The 17,987-nt window shown below is 42.2% G+C and overlaps 1 protein-coding gene across 1 annotated transcript in view; it reads left to right on the top strand.

Moving 5' to 3' along the window:
- The first annotated feature begins 867 nt into the window (after nt 1-867).
- The window catches only part of LOC148024620 (uncharacterized), a 164,352-nt gene continuing 147,232 nt past the window's right edge, over nt 868-17,987 (top strand). Inside the window, exon 1 of the mRNA XM_087694248.1 lies at nt 868-3,073. The gene's annotated coding sequence lies outside the window, so the exon portion shown is untranslated. The remainder of the gene's footprint in view (nt 3,074-17,987) is intronic.

The following is a 17,987-nucleotide window of genomic DNA, read 5'->3' as shown; positions in this document are numbered from 1 at the left end:
TTTTTCCAAATCTAGGTGCAGTTTTGATAGCGACCACTTTGAAGGCTTAGATCTCTCAACTCGGGCAAAACGAGTACAAACCCTCTTAGGGGGAGTTAGATCCATTAGTGAGGGTCCTCCATGTTAAAGGGTTTGAGCAAATTCGACCTATAGAGCTCATGGGAGCTCATTTACCAGTCTCGCTGGTCCCTGTTTTGACAGGACAGCCATAGCCACTTACCTTCCAACTCATTTTTCCTTCATTTTCTCTCTCCTGCCACTTAAATCAAGCCAAGGCCACTCTATGTAAGAATATGGGAATAAGGATTTAGTGTAAATAATATTGATATTATGTCATGTCACACATTAATACAATTATAGTCCTTCTCTCCCATCTTGCTCACAACTTCTATGGCTTCTCCCTCTTTCCTATCTTTCTCTCTCCAAATCTAGTCTTTCTCTCTCCTCATCACTCTTCTTCTCTCTCTTCCTGTAGTCTTTCTCTCTCTTTTGCAGTATTCTCTCTCCTCTTTCTCTCTCTCTAGTTTACTCTCTGACAAGTGGTATCAGAGCTTCGCTCTTTGATCCAGTCTTCTCTCTCCTTCCTCATATCTAATTGTAGTTTTCAATAAAAAAGAGATAAAAAACCCTAGTCAAATAGATACAGGAGCTGTAAGAAAAATTAATGGAGTACCACAAGGTGTTGACAACTTTCTTGGATTCCACACAAGCTATGGTAGGAGGCTCAGTTAAATTTGGAGGCAAGGAGACCAAAAATGACAGCTCGTTTTCAACTTTGAGGTAAAATTTTAGGGGCTTTGGGTGAAGGAGGTCACTACAGGACTTGACAGAGGTCTAAATGGGATTACTCTCCAAAAGTGAGTCTTCTTCTTCTTCAACTTTCAAGCTTCTCTTCAAGATTTCATGGTGCAACCAAGATCTCTACTCCATTTCTTGTCAGGATCTTCATCTCTCTGCTACAATGGATAGCATGGGACATTTCCTTGCTTGCTAAGCTTCAGATCAAGCACCACATACAGCAGTATTTAGAGCTTTATCTTCCTTGTTGACTGATCTTCATCTTGTTGAAGATCAGCAAGTGAGCAGTCAAACACTCGTCCTTTCAATCCATCAGCTGCAATCTTGGTCTCCTGTGTCCTTGTAACCAGGGTCTTTCCAATGGATCGTTGAGTGAAGATTGAGGGAGCTGTCCCATCATACCAGTCTTTCTCGGAGAAAGGATCGACAACTTTCTTCTTACCTCCAGGGAGATTGGAGATCTGAGCATTTTTGCCATGTCCAAGTGAGCAATAGAGACCATAATGCCTAATTATTCCAAATATTTGTAGAAGAAACTGGCACAGGATGGTCTTTGTGATCCAATGCTGTAGTAGAAGCAGTCTGCGTGTCCATTTGCTTCTCAAATAAGCCATCCTCTGAGCAGTAATCTCCACACATAGGGAGTCGACGAAGAAGAACAGGAGGTGCTCTCACCTTTGTCGCAGTTACAGACGGTTTCACTGGCTTTGCTTCTTCTTTGTCAGATTGAACCTTTCACTGATATTTGTGAATGGCTTCTATGATTCATACGGCCTCCACTACCTGAACTTCCAGTTTTTTTTGTTAGGCGGAGACAATCGTTTCAGAAGATGATCAATTTTGGCAACATTAGAACTGCTTGCTGATGACAGCAGAAAACGGCTCTCAAGACACGCTAATAGAGCTTTTACACTATGCAAAGTGTTTGGAGATGTAATTTGAGTAGCCAGCTCCTCAAATGGAAGAGAGGTTACTGTCTGCTGATTAATACTACATGCTGCAAAGTCACGGACCAGCATCAGTGTTGTGCGCCTTGAGCATAGAAATTGTCTCCAGCATCTCGTGAGCTTTTGGCATAATCGATCCCCATGCTTCTTCATCCTGTGCCGACTGTTGTGGCAGGCACCTTGACAGCCTCCTTTCTGCCCAAGATACTCCGCACGTCACCTCTTGGACCTCTGCAGAGGAGCCTCTAACAATTCCTTCTTATTACGTGACTCAAGCTTCCTTGTTCTCAACGCTGACTTGTTCTCAGTTGATGAAGGAGGCTGCTCAGTTAATGAAGCCAACTGAGTGCTGCTGCCTGTCCAGACTTGAGGATACATATGTGTTTGTCTGACAGAGAAATTGGACAGAGAAATTGCAGGGATTGCCCTTACGGATTTGTATGCAAAACTTGGATGCCCTGAGGATGCATATGTATTTGTCTGATAGGTTGCCTGAAGGCACTCTTGCTTGCAAAGGAATGTTCAGTGACAAAACTACCCATAAGGAGCACTCTAATATGCAGTAGGACTTTCTGGTGACATCCCATACACAGGGCTAGCAAGAGGACCAGTTGTGTTTCCTATCCCTTGTGGTGAATTATAAGATGTCAGATGCTTTTCTTGTTCTCTTCAATGATGAGATCCTTGGTGATTGGATAGTCACATGGGACTTGATCTCGTGGATTTCTGTCTGCCACTTAGCCACACTCTTGGTAGCTTCTTGATTCATACCAACCTGAGTCAAGCGAAGACATTCAACTTCCTTTTGGATAGACTCCAGTGCCCAATTTGCATCTTGAGCAAGCATACTCTGCAGATGCTTTAGCTTGTGGATTTTTTGAGGCAGGACAGCAGAAGCTATGGTGGGTTGCCTGCTGTCAGATGGCTGGATTTTATGGTTTTGTGAGTGTCTATTCTTTCAAAATGAGGCATGGTTGGGGTCATTGAGATCCTGAATAAGGTGCTGACAATATAGCATCTCTTTCCAGTTTTTGCTCTGTTTGTATGCCAATTTATGACTGAGAATCCAACTCTAAGCTTCTGAAGACTGGATTGGTTGAGTTATTTGAGAACTCAAATCAACATGTAAGGGATCTTGAGATTGGAGGCCATTGTTTCTGGGATACAGTTTTCTCAACTTCTAAACACCAAAGTGGTTGAGCTATTTCATTTCTGAGTATAGCAGAGTTAGGAAAAGTACTCAATGGTTTTGGAACTTCTGCTTTAATAGTCCCTACGGCCATGGAGTGAACCACATGATGCAGTCCATGCAGCAATTTTGATGACAGGTATGCAATTTCTGACACTGATATACTAAGCAATGCCAATTCACATGGTGTGGTTTTGATGGAACATTTGGATGATAGATCAGTAGTAAGATGGGAAACATGAAGTTGATGTAGCATGCTCTTTTAGTGAGTCCTTGGCATTGATCACTTGTAGATCAATACCATTCATACTTGATTCAAATTCTGAAATAGAGATTATATTGTTGGGATAGGTGTTTGCAAACTAAATAAGTGTGAGAAGGCTTCCTCATTTGTTGTACCATTAGACATGCTTAAACCAATGGTTTAAGATGTGGCAGAAGTAACTGGTCACAACAACAACTCCATGACAAGGCAATCATTCAGCTCCATGACAGGTTCATATCCTTGTATGAAGGTTTAGTTCTTTGATAAGATTGCTGGAATGCAATCCACTGAATTGATTGAGGAAGAGTAACTAGAATACTATCATGCGATAGAGTTATGGACTGACTAAGCAGAGTCTTTGTTGAGTCAAATGCATGTTTTATTGGCAGGGAAGTTGCAAGAGTTGACAATCTGGCTGCAATAACATTTGTGCACAGGGCCTCAAAGCTTGCTCTAGTGATAGAGTAGCAGCATATTATGTAAGTTTAAGACTGTTATACCACACATGATCACTAGCTTCCAGCTGTACCAAGATAGCAGCATTCTGTACAAGTCTGGGACTGTTGTGCCACAGGCTAAGGTTGAGAGGCAACAATTGAACTACCAGTGATAAGTTGATGTTCATATATTCATTGAAAATGGTCATGTCGACATTATTTGATTCATCTTGAGTGCTCACAGTTATATTTGTTCTGCACAAGAGCAGGCTGGCTATTACAGCCGCTACTCCAGCATACATGCTTCTGCCCATGATTCTCCATATTTTGAACGATTTCCCTTCAACTATTCTCTAGAACAAAATCAAAGCTGATAGAGCTGTACCATGTCTATTACACTCCGAACCAGCAAGGAGAGGGGTCTGCAATATGGATACCTGAGTGCCATCTCCCATGTGCTCCAGACGATCAGGACCCTGAATTTTTCTGCAACGTCTCACAGTGTAATTTAGATCTACTGCAGAAGATCAAGGCCTGGAAATTTCTTGTGGCACGATATGTGCAGAAGCTTCCGACACGGACATTATTGACCTGCGATCAGTTGCAAGTGAAAATTGACCCCTCCATCTTCATTGTAAAGTGCCCTTTTCCGTTTGTTTGACAAACCATGGCCATGGCCGCTACCTCAGATCTTCCCCCGCAGCAAAGCAGGGGTACTTTGGGGTCCAAATGGCGAAACAGCAGGACGTCCCTCCAAAAGGACTTGATGTTGCTCCAAAAATTCCAGTGGCAGGTTGTTGTGCAGCAGTGCTAGTTAGGCTTGGTAGCCTCCATTAAAGGTAGTAAATCATCTACCTTTTCTAAAACAACAAGCTCCAAGGACTCAACTTGCTGCAAAATTCCGCCCTCCCCTAGATGATTTGTCGGTTGCAAGGATGCACCATGACCATTCTCCAATGACTTCACATTTGGGGTTGCACCACCAATGATGCAAGGTTCAACTCCACAGCAAGCACAACAGCCTGTTCAAGTCACACAGGCTAATGCACAGCCTTGGCCTGCAATGTCCAATCCAATTCCTGTCTCTAGTCCTCCTCCAGTGATGAATATTACTCAACCAAGTTCTATGCCATCGAGTACAACCTCCGCGTCTATCCCTCCCACATCTGCAGGGTCCTCAGATTGGCAAGAGCATACTGCTCCTGATGGTAGAAGGTATTATTACAATAAAAGAACAAGGTTATCAGTTTGGGAAAAACATTTTGAGCTAATGTCCCCACTTGAGCGAGCTTATGCTGCTACTGTGTTTGGAAAGAGTTTACGACTACTGATGGAAGAAAGTACTACTACAATAAAACAACGAAGCAATCAAAATGGACAATGCCTAAGGAAATGAAGTTAGCTCAGGAGAAAGCAGCAAATCCTTCATTGCCTGTAGCCCATGAGCCAGTTGCGGTTTCTGCTCCTGCTACTCTGTCAGTTTCAATAGTATCATCTAGTCCTAAAGTCACCAGCACAATAGATACACTAACGGAATCAAAGCCTTCCACTCCAATCGCAGAAATGACCACAGTTGTGGAGGCTGCTGCTGCAGCTGCTGATTCTACCCCGGCAAACAATGTTGTGACAAGTGACACTCAGGTGACGACGACGAATGTAAAGCCTGACACTAAAACTGATGGTGAAAATATGACCACACCCAAGGAAGAAGCTACGGGGGAAGCATCAGCCAAAGACATAGAGGAGGCAAAGAAAGCCATGACATCTGCAGGAAAGGTCAATGTAACTCCTGGTCTCCTCCGCTATCGATAAACATCCCATTACATCTATTGACATCAAGCAGCAAGCAAGGCCAGAGATCTCTTAAAAGAGGTAAAAAAGAGAAAGAGGATCGTGATGCTGATGAAGAAATCGCAAATAGCTCCATCGAATGAGCAGTAGCAGTCAATGTAAGTGTGCGTGATAGCTTGGTTAGTCAAAGACTATCAAAGCTAATGTCATATTCCTCTTCTGAGGAGAAGCAGAAGAGAAAGAAGATTATAAAAGTACGTAGGCACAGGCTCACCCAAGAAGGTCGCGATCTCAAGAGATCCAGGCATTTGCTTGTCCTTGGAGACGATCCCAGTACATGACCAAGTATGCTGGGAAAGATGCCTTCCATCTGAGAGTGAGGGTGCATCCTTTTCACGTCCTCCACATCAACAAGATGCTTTCTTGTGCTGGAGCTGATAGGCTTTAGATAGAAATGAGAGGTGCTTTTGGAAAGTCTCAAGGAACTTGTGCTTGAGTTGCCATTGGGCAGGTCTTATTGTCAATACGTTGCAAAGATAACAATGGCAACCATGCATCACCTATTCCTAGTGATTTTGGATTGTATGGAATGCATGCAGAGAGCAAAGGGCCCCCATATGGGCTTCAATCCATGCACGAATAGCAGCCATCATGTGGTTTTGCGCAGCACCATGCCTATATGTATGATGTTCATGCTTACTCTCATGGGCAGCAGTGTGCATATGGAAAGGTCATCAAAAGTACCATAGAGAAATTTATGTTCAGCAAGCTTGATGCTGGAATGATTGATATGATGGTTGCATTGGCACATGCGCTCATGATATTTGATGATACAATGATGGCTGCAGAAATAGTAGATGTTGTTCTGGTTGAGTGGGTACTTGTACAACAATTAACACTTAATACCCCTCAGTTGGTACAACAATGTATTGTGGAGGCTCTTGTAAACCTCTATGGCAATATTGTTTTGTGAGAAGGCCTAGATCACGTACAACACAAGAACATGCTGATTGATCTAATTGCTAGGACTGATGCAGAAGCTGAAGGGGACTCTATGCAATCATTGATCGAATTGTGCAGGAGTGAGTGTGGACAACCACCCTATTACAAGTAGTGTGGTGCATATGATCACAAGCAGCATGTAGATGATGAGCACTCTATGCATGATGTAGATGTCTATGAACAGTTTTCTTGTGATCAATATGTTGGGGGGCAGCATGATGTTACTCGAGGAAAGATTCTCACCCATGCTGATATAAGATGACTACATGCTCAAGGACTATGCTACCGATGTGTTGAGCCTATGTCCTCCAATCACAAGGATACATGCAAGAAAAGGAATGCTAAACTAGCAATTGTTTTAGAGATTTTGAATGATGAGAACAATGAAGAGGAAGACGAACAAGCGGATGACATAGTGGATCATGAAGATCATGAGCAGATCGCTGATCAAGTGGACATTCCATTGCAGCCCCATGAGGAGACCCTTCAGTCCAAGGATGTTGTGTTTGTATGCCCGGTAATTGCCAAGAATGCTGGGATCATGGACATGCAACACATCGGGAATGATGCAGGAAAATTTTCAAAGTATGCAGCACTGTATGTTTCCAACAGTATCCATGCACATGCCAAGTTTAATCATATGATGCTCATCAGAGACTTGATGCAAAAGTCAACAATCATGATCATTCCAGCTTCACTCATGAATGATAATCCACTGCATGGAAGGGATCACCACTTTCCTTTTGATCCCGGTGTGGCAGTGCTGAGACCCACATTTGTATGGATGACCTGCACGCTGGTGATGCTTACCATGCAGGTTATCCATTTGATCCCGAGGGTTGAAAGAAAGTTCTATCTACATCAGCACTCCCCGGTGTAGTCCCCTCACCTTGAGGCGGCAACCTTGGCTGAAGACGACTCAATTTGGGCCTGTTTTGTAGTAGACAGCCATCTACTTTCGAATAGTTTTGGGCTTGCATTAAGTGCACCCTTGCATGACCTACCTGGCTGAAAGTACCCTCAACGAGCTTCGTTTTGACACATCATACGCCTCAATCGGAGATGCCCATAGGAAGTTATGACCAGTTTTCTCTAGCAAGCCTATTCTAGACAACATGTTGTCCACCGTTTGTCAACCCCTAATTGTCAAGAATTGGAGGCCAAACTCATATGCTATCAATTTGCACATGTCATATACATCATATCCACAATTCTATGCCCCAATTTCACATGAGATTGTTCTCCACCATACCCATATTCTCCTTTATAATGCTGAGTAGAGTAGTACTCTGCAACCCCCCCAACTATCTTTTCCCACTTGTAACGATGTATAAAGTAGTACTCTATAGCCCACTACCTGGCCATACCAATAAGTCCAATCTTTGTTTTTGAGGACAAAAACTTTATTTTGAGTGGGGATGGATTGTAATGGAGGGAAATACCTAGTGTCACACTGACCTAGGTATAAAAGGTGTGGACATTGGCATGGGACCAATTTATGAATATACATCTGTCCTTTCACCTTCTTCGCCTTCTTTCCTATCCTTCCATGGCTCCCAGCCATTTCTCTCTCCTCTTCTCTTCTTTCTCTCTCTACTCCTAGTCTTTCTCTCTCCTTGTCACTTCCTTTCACTCTCCTTCTCTCTCCTCTATGCAGTCTTTCTCTCTCTTCTTGCACCTCTTCTCTCTCTTCTGCAGTCCCTTTCTCTCTTCTTTCTCTCTCTCTCCTGTCGGAATAAGGATTTAGTGTAAATAATATTGATATTATGCCATGTCACACTGGCATTGATATAAAAGGAGAGGACATGTTATTTTTCATATCTTTTTGACACATTAATACAATTACAGTCCTCTCCCATCTTGCTCACAACTTCTATGGCTTCTCCCTCTTTCTTGTCTTTCTCTCTCCAAATCTAGTCTTTCTCTCTCCTTGTCACTCTTCTTCTCTCTCTTCTTGCAATATTTCTCTCTCTTCTGCAGTCTTCTCTCTCCTCTTTCTCTCTCTCTAGTTCACTCTCTGACACTCTAATCTGAAGTTTTTAGCAAGTATTCAACCATCAAATCAACAAGGAGGGGAAGCTATGAAGAGTTTTTGAAGATCATCAAGTCAAACTCGAGCAACAAACATCAAATTTCAAACTAGTATCTTTTGATACTTCACTGCCATTGCTTGTGTCTTTTGATACATACAAAGATCAACTCATTGCTGGTTATTCTCAATCATTTGAAGCTTATTTCCATCATGGGAATGACCAAAATCAAGTCTTTTATGAAGATGCTTCTCATGAAGAGTAACATTACTCTTGTTGCTCAATTCAACTACATGGAAGACTTGTTTATTCCGCTTGCAAGGATGGATGGATTTACTTGTTTTGAATAGCAATCAATGAATTTATTTGAAGATTTTGAAGACATTTATGTTGCCTCAAAGATAATGATACCTTTACTTAAGGGGGACATGGACATAAAGACTGATGCAACTATTGCAAGCAAAGTCAATGAAGAAGCAGATCAAGAGGACCAAAAGAACAAGAATAAGAAGAAGAAGCAAAAAAATCATGAAGATTTTGAAGTGGAAAACAAAGTGAAGTACAAGTACAGGAAGCTAGACAAGAAGAACTGCAATGAATCGAAGATCTATGTCAAAAGAAATGCTAAAAACTGCAAGGGCCTCACGGTCCTTGATCCTATTTTTTACTGACTTTTTTAGCCTTGTAATGTCTAGCCCAAATGTCTTTATCATAAGCTTGTAAAACTCCTCATGTAGCCTTGTACTACAGCCTCTGTAAGGCCCCTACTATAGCCTTTGGATGTCCATCATGTTTGTGGTACCCACACTTAGCCTTTTCTGCGACAGCCTCTGGTGTTTTTCCATGTTTATGGTGTGCCCACACTTTGCAAGTGTTACTTTCACTAAATCCTCGACACACTTTGTACTTTCTGGTTGTGATTGAGGAGGGGTGTTGAGATATTAGCAATCACACCTAATGTAGCCTCTTTGTATGAGGCAGTTTGGGATGAAGACATGCAGACTACAAGAATCCCATATGCACAGAAAGGGAAAACTGTACCCATCCAACAACTACAAAGCATTGTACTTAACTACCACTTTTGATAGATGAATGAATACATGATGATGCTTTTCTTTATCAATTAGTGTCAGTCTTGTACTTGTCAATCCTACACAAGATTGTGTTTATGCGTCCAAGCTTCCATCTTGGAACCTAATTCACTTGTGTAATAGTTGTGGTCTTTAGTCAATGTCATCATGAGTTTAGTTTATGCTTACAAGCCGCCATAGCCATGCTCTAGATCTTGCGTATTTTAATAGAAGGTAGGTCATATACATTGTGAATTTGGAGTTCCCATATACCATCTCTGCTCTCTCTTGCTTGAATCTCCATAACTCTTGCTTCTCTCTTGCTTTTTCTCACTCTTCCACTCTTGCTCCAACTTTCAAGCACCCCATCCCCCTTGTCAAAGGATTGTCGGTTTACATGCTTGTCAAACCAAGCCTTTTATTGGGGTTTTTTTAGCAAGTAGGGCATGAATGGCTAGTATGTGCATTTTATTCAAGCATTTGAGCTCTTCATGGAAATGTTACCAAGCTCTACTACCTTTTGAGCATCATTGGTTAGCAATGCATAGGGTAGGGGATTGAAAGTATGGTTTGGTGAGACAAAATATGGTGTTTTTTACAACATATGCCTTTGATGAATTGTTTATAGAATAAATCATATTGTGAAGAAATGAAATAGTTAAATTAAAAAGGGGGGATTACCCTTGATGGATTTTTTTATTATGAGGGGGGAGGGAGGGAGAGAAGAAGGGGGACATTATATTATTATCATAATTATAATTGTCCCCCCTCCCCCCACTTGGGACTCCTTCTCTGCAAAAATTTGATCTATCCTCTTTGGGCATGTGACAAGACCATGTCACCTTCCTCAAAGATTCAATTTGTCATATTTGGGTCTATGTAGGCCTTATGTCAATCCTAGGTTGCCTTTGTATCTTGATGAATTGCCTTGATTTACTCTTGCATGTCATCTAGCATCTTTAGGAGGCTTCAACCTTTATAGTGGGATTAGAGAAATTTAGAGGTAAGCACCCTTGACCATATAATGCTTGGAATGGTGCCATCTCGATGCTTTGTTGAAATGAGACATTATAGGTGTATTCTACCAATAGAAGGTATTTAATCCACCTCTTTGGTTCCTTGATATAGTAGCCTCTTTTGGCTAATTGCAATATAAGTTTTCCTGCCTTTCCTTGAGCCTAGACTAAGGTTCCTTTGTTATTATTAAAAGTGATCATTTCTTTCTTGCGATGAATACTTGGTTGATTAGGGGTTAGCCAATCCATTCCTAGGAGACATTCAAAAGTCCCTAGGCATAAAACCCAAAATTTTGCCTTTTTTTGTTGGTTTTCTAAGTGGACCTTGATGTTTTTTATTATTTGGGTCGAATAGGCTTCCTCCCATTTACTAGCTCGACTATCGATTTTCTAGTGGGTTTGGGTTCAAGTTGTAAATTCTTTATATACTTAGGAGACATGAAGGAGTGAGCATCACAAATAATGAGAATCTCAAAAGATTTCATTTGGTGCTTCACAAGCACTTGTAGGATGGTATATTGGCATCCAACTTCTTGATTATTGATGGCCACAGAGACAGTGCCTCTTTTCGCTTCTTTGTAAATGACAAGGTCTTCTTCTCCTTCCCTAACCACCATGACCACTCACATCTTATCCCAATTCTTATCCTCACCATTGATTATTGATATTTTCCCTTACTAGAGGGTTACAAGGAGGGTTTGCATTGTCATTGTTTACCTTAGCAGGGCATTGGGCTTGAAAGTGGCATGGCTGATTGCACCTAAGACAATGGGGTTGGGCTCCATGATTGGCATTGATAGGGTCAATGTTATTTTTATTGGTTGGGTGGTTTAGGGCATTTTTTACAAGATTGAGACTAGCTCGATGTTGATTTTCATTTGATTCTTAATCTCTTTGGATAGGGAAATGTAACGTGCTGCCTATCGACTATCCAAGCACATTTTAGCAATCCATCGAGAAACGAATCTAAGCATCACCACCCAGCACTCCTAGGGAATGTTCTGGGGTTTGTCGCCTAGGGTTTCCCATGAAGGGGATGCAATGGCAATGGAGAAGGAGAAGAGGAAGATGTGGGAGAAAATAGCACACACAATGTAGGTGATGTCCAACTAAAGTGACAGCCTTATTGAACTATCATATTATATATGAATAAAGAATGGGTGGTCACAGTGTACATGGGCAGGCCCAAAGGCTTTTTACCCCAACAACCTCCCACTAAAAGGCCAATGTGGCTGGGGAGTGAAAACAAAGAAAATAAAAAAAAGACAACGTGAGGAATCATGACATCTCACCCAATGCCCAATCGGAAAGCGAGCTGTGCAAGAAGTGTCAGGAACCTCTGCAGAAGAAGAGTCAAGCATCCAGAGTCCATGACATCCAGGAGATAAGCAACCCCGTAGCTCCATACAATGGAGCAATCCAAGAATACTTCTGAAGCAAGCACAACTCATCAGTGCATGGTTGTAAAGCGTCAGAGTCACACATAGCATCACCGTAGCGCATACAAGACAGCAGAGAGCAGTCAAACTCTCCTCCAGAGTCAATCATTGAAAGAGAGCAAACATCCCGACACTCGTCCAACGGGGTCTCAAGACTACATGTGGCCTCAATGAAGTGGAAGGCTGACATATGGCTAGCTGTCTAGCCTGCAAAACTACAAGAAAACGGCTCTCATAAGCCTGCAAGGGGTCTAGCAACTGGCCACCAACATCCTAACCCTAACTACTATTATGGATAGCTATGTCATCCGGGCCAATAAGTGCCTCATTTTCAGCATAAATAGCTTGCTGTAATGGCACTGTAGCTGCTGTAAAATCAGCCACCATAAAGCGTACTGAATGCTCATCAAGAGGCTTGAGAGGTGTCTGTGTCTCATAGAAGACAGCATGATGACTACATATGACCTGTTGGGCATCCAAATCCCATAATCTGTAGACCTTAAAGTAACCATCTCCATAACCAAGGAGGATACATCTATGTGACATAGGCTCATGTGGCATACGTACAGATGTTTGGTAGCCAAACATCCTCAAGTAATCATAGGAGGATTGCATGCCTCTCCATGCCTCATGGGGTGTAATACCATCAAAAGTTAGACACAGTGTCCTATTAAGCAAGTAGACTGCCGTCATAAGGGCCTCGGTCCAAAAGCCATAAGATAACCTAGTTATGGTAGGCATAGAAGCAACCTTTTCCTGTAGAGTTAGGCACATGCCATGAGTAATCCCATAATACCGTGGGCATAGAAAATCAATGACAAACTGTTGATAATAGGACTGAAAGCTGGGAGAGATAACATGACTCTCATAATCCATCTGCAAGCACCTAGGCCTACAACCAGCAGAATCCATAAACTTGTCAAGCATAATTGCGGCATCCTCAATCCGTACCAAGGGAAAAGCCCAAACACGTGGGTAGCATGATCCATGAAGGTCATAAAGTACGATGCTCCACCAAGTGACTGGGAAGGCATAGGTCCATATACTGCACAATGGACAAGATCTAGAGGATTATGCCTCTCAAGATCACCATGAACTAAAGGGGCTCTGCAAGGACCATAAGTACAATTAGGGCAAGCATCAAGATCTGTAAGTGACATATGAGGCAACAATGAGTCTAAATGAGACAAGATCTCCATCTCTCTATGGTGCATATGGCCTAGGCGATAATGCCATAAGAATGCATGTGGTATCTGGATAATTGCAACCATAGAATCTCCCACATGAGAAACATGCACTGGGTAATGAGAACCAACTCTAGAACCTCTGGCCAAAACCAAGCAACCACAACAGATCTTCCATGACCTATCTTGAAGAGAAATAGTATATCCTGCAAGAACCAAGCATCAATGAGCAATGAAATCTCAGTAACCAACAGCCAAGACAATGGAGCAAGCACTGCTCAAAACATGTATCTGCATCCAAGTAAATCCAAGATCCATAATCGGGGCATTAAGGGCCAAATAGCATCCAAGCTGCATAAGTGATAAGCCAACCAAATGCAAACTACTCCACAAAATTCTCAAATGCAAGTCGATTCAAGCCCAAACATTTTCCATACTACAGCCAAACCCAAAAGCATCCACATCAGACATCAGTCCCATAATGGGTAGCACGGGGCATAAACCTTGTCAAGTGAAATGCCAGCTGCAAAGAAAATGATAGTGAACCAAGAATTGAGCTCTACTCTTTGCTCAAGAAGCATCTAGGAGCATAAACATCAAAGTGGCATCATCCAAATACATCAGCATATCATCCCGAGTATTCGGGAGCACCCATAGACCATAGGCATAACCAAACTGGAGGTAAAATAACCTGTCAACCAAGGTAGCATAAATCCCAACCAAGAACAAAGTGTCCGCATCTAAATCAAGGCTCAATAGCTCTCAAATAGCATATTTGGGCATAAACCATGATGACCAAGTATCAATACATCCAACAAGACACCCAAATATCAACAAAGAGCATTATGCATAAGCCAGCCCTGATAAAACCTTGCTACCCAAATAATGTACAGCAGTAAATCCCTGCATAAATTGGGCTATGGAAGCTCAAACCAAGTCCTAAAGCATCTCAAAACATTGGGCAAACATCCCCAAAGCATTTGGGCATCAAATACTAAGCCTCGGGAGCATCACATAAGCTAAGAGCATGACATTTTCTTGCTGTAAATCAACTCAGATCTATTACAAAAATTATGTGATCAGAATTTAGCATATCTAACATCACCATTGCGTCCGAAGCATGCCAAAACCCTAAGGTATACTCTTACCTTGCCTAAATCGGGTTCCGGATGCCCGAGATATGAGAAAAAATGGGATTTTTGAGTCAGATTTTGAAACAGACGCAAAAAAACGTGAGCTACTACTATGGGATATGCTGGTTATGCTGAGGATAAGGGGGCAAATGGGGGCATACATGGTGCCCAATGAAGCCAAGAGACACTTGCAAAGAGCCTATGAGGACCGGAGAGAGGCGAAAGATGAGACCTTACCTCGGGGGGAAGAAGCCATGGATGGCATTGAAGCTCCAAGATCTAGGTCTTCAATCCGGGCTGAAGTAGTACCGGGCCAAGCTCCACGATCAAGCTCTAATCCAAAGCTCTGATACCAGTCGAAGGGGATGCAATGGCAGTGGAGAAGGAGAAGAGGAAGATGCGGGAGAGAAGAGCACACACAATGTAGGTGATGTCCAACTGAACTGACAGTCTTATTGCACTATCATATTATATATGAATAAAGAATGGGCGCTCACAGTGTACATGGGCAGGCCCAGAGACCTTTTACCCCAATATCCCGAGTCCGCCTTGCAACGAAACGTTCATGGCCAAACCCACTAGGATCAACGTGAAATCTGGATTCCTAGGGCCAAGGTCTCCTATTAGCATTCTAGTGTCAAGTTTTGGACATCCTACTTTACGCAGAGATACCTAATCTGAAGCAGATCCATACCGCACTTGGTTCAAAGAGAATGGGAAACGAGAGGGATGTGCCACTCAACTTCTCTACCCATAGGGCATAGTCCCATGCCAGTCCCCTAAAATGGCATGAATCGAGTTCCAACTTAACAATAGCTAAAGTCGAACAGCGATAAATCCTTGTGAGAAGCCTCCCAGTTTTTTGGGGCCACCCTGTCGTAGGACGGACCCGTCGGGGATTCGGCCCACCCGCTTCCCTTGATAGCTTTAGTTTTCTAATTAAGTCCTATCACATTTATGTACGACATTTAAAATCAAATTCATTAATCAAGCCTTTTAGGGAACAGGGTTCGTTTGCATAATTTACAGCAGAGACACAAAAACAGTGCAAGCAGTCCTTTTGACAAACAAGTTCCTTAACTTATCTTCAAGTTAATCTTTGTCTCCTGCCCATACAGGAGAATTGTGTATCCCTTCTGTCCAACAGAAGTACTCAGTCCAAATCACATGGCACCATAATTTCCATCCTTTATCTAGAATAGGATCTTCCAACACCTCTAGACGTTGGGCTCACAGCAGTCTACAATTCCGTTCCGATCTAGACAAGGGGTGTCCAGAGCTCCACTGACCCCAAGCGACCTAGGAGTGAGACACAACTTCTCTAGTTGGCCTTTTCACCACTTGACCTTCGACCCGTGAATCGAGCAGTGCCCTCTCGGGGTAATCCACGGTGCGATCTTGGAGATGATCCACCCATGCAAATATCCTTAATTAATTAACCAATTAAGAATCAAGCATAATCAAGGCAATAAGCCTAATATCACCTTCCAATGAAACATTTCTTTATTTCCCATGGCTACTTATCATTACTATCCCTTGCCATCAAACACAAGCACTTTGAATATTTATCCAAATCACAATGTAACAATCAGTTGATTGTAAAAAGCATTTAGGGTGTTGTTCAATCAACCAACAAAAATAATTGTATTTTTTTCCAAACAATACAAAAATAGACGTGATAATAATTCCATCACATATTCGCTCTCCCCCTTGGGATCAAAGAGCGATTTTATGCAAAATTTTCTTAATACTTGTATGCACAATTCTTAATGTCATTCTTTTTACGATAATGCTATTCATAACCCCTGACCAATTGCTCTATCAACGAATAAGCCATACACAACTAAGTGCAATTAACTTTCCTTAACACATGCACTTTGCAAACTCCATCTTTCAAATATGTAAGAAGAGGCCTATCCCTTCCCATGACCTATTCTCATACATCATAGTATGGAGCCTAATGTATCTCATGCGAGAATCAAAGCAAGCATCTATCAATTTAGAAATAAATTACTTACGACTAGAACCACAGTTGGATTGACAGTGATGCCTTCACCCGAAGCTTCATTGCTGGTTGTAGGATTACCATCCGCATGTGACATTCTTCACTTGGAGGCTATCGTCTGCAAGTAGACTCGAGAGATTAAGAAGGCGGAATAGATTCGAAATGGGAGAGCGTAAGAGAAGATGGCTAAGTCAAGGATCGAGACATTCTTCGCTTGGAGGCCATCGTTTGCAAGTAGAATCAAGAGATTAAGAAGGCGGAATAGATTCGAGATGGGAGAGTGTAAGAGAAGATGGCTAAGTCAAGGATCGAGATAGAGGGAATTGAGCTAACTCTCTCCCTTGCAGCCTCTCAGGGTAACTACTTTCTCTCTCTCTCTCTCTCTCTCTCTCTCTCTCTCTCTCTCTCTCTCTCTCTCTCTCTCTCTCTCTCTCTCTCTCTCTCTCTCTCTCTCTCTCTCTGTGAGGGATATCCTTCTCTCTACCTCTCTCTTGCAACCTCTTGGGGTCTCCTTATACTATCTTGTGTCTCCCCATGCCTCATATTTATAATGATTTAGAGAAGAGGGGATGAGACTGAGAACAAGAGTTCTTGGTGGAGGGACTCTTGGAAAACTCAGTGATCTGATACTTAACTCATAAATTTGATGGTTCCATTGGCTCCAAAAGGGGGGTAAAACTCCAAGATACTTAATTGGAAAGCTTTCAAATCACTCCTTCTTTCTCTCCCTATTTGAAGTGATGTCTACTGCCTATAGACTGCGATCGCGGCACGCAATTTTGCCAATCACTCTCTTTGCCTTTTTTCTTTTTATAAAATCTCCAAAACTAAGACATCACTTGTCTTTTCTTTTAAATGACATCCAGTTCTATCTTTTTAGGATAATATCTAAAATATACTAGTTTTTTGTCCAAAAATCTAATATCTTTGGACCATCCATATTATATACATTAACATTAATGATTAATATGGCTCATAACTCTCATTCACATTGTAACTTCTGTGAAAGGTGGCTATGATCCTTGTCAATCTGAGAAAAATGTCGGATTATGACTCGTATATTTCGCGCACTGTTATTGCCGCCATGACGCACACGCATCGAAGCTCTGCAAGGAAGCTAGCGTTACCAAAGCGTGCTCGACTGGAAGAAGAGGAGGAGGAGGAGTATGATGTGTCTGATGATGACTGACTTGTGCAATATAAGGATGATGAATTAACACCAAAGCAGGGGTCGCAGATGTCGAGTCCCAGCATTGTGAGTACTCCCTTTATTGACTCTATGTCAGTGCTTAATCTTGAGGACGAGGTTCACAGTGGTTGGCTGCAAAGCATTGGCCTATATGCGTTTGCATGGCTACCATAGTCTCGATGGGCAATGAATGGTCATGCGTCAGCACAATTGGATGTGTTGAGACAAACATAGGGTATGATTGAAGGCCGTATAGAGTTAACCACAACCGTTGTTGCCCGGGTGTTTGCACTCCCTATGAATGACAATCCGACATTGTGGAGATACAATGAAGAGCATATGTACCATGCATTTGGGGACCTTGCTGGTCCTAGAAATGTCTATGTTTTGAAAATAATTGATGTTGTGAGGAAGTTGCAATTGTGTTGGTTCATGGAATGCTTCATGATGTTTATTAAAACTGACAATATAGCTAGGGAAACTTATGGAGTT

Source organism: Lygodium microphyllum, chromosome 15 (assembly GCF_053477565.2).
Source record: "Lygodium microphyllum isolate KBCC chromosome 15, Lygodium_microphyllum_v1.1.10, whole genome shotgun sequence".
Lineage (NCBI taxonomy): Eukaryota > Viridiplantae > Streptophyta > Polypodiopsida > Schizaeales > Lygodiaceae > Lygodium > Lygodium microphyllum.
Note: the sequence above shows the minus strand (reverse complement) of the source record. Positions and strands in the feature narration are given on the sequence as shown.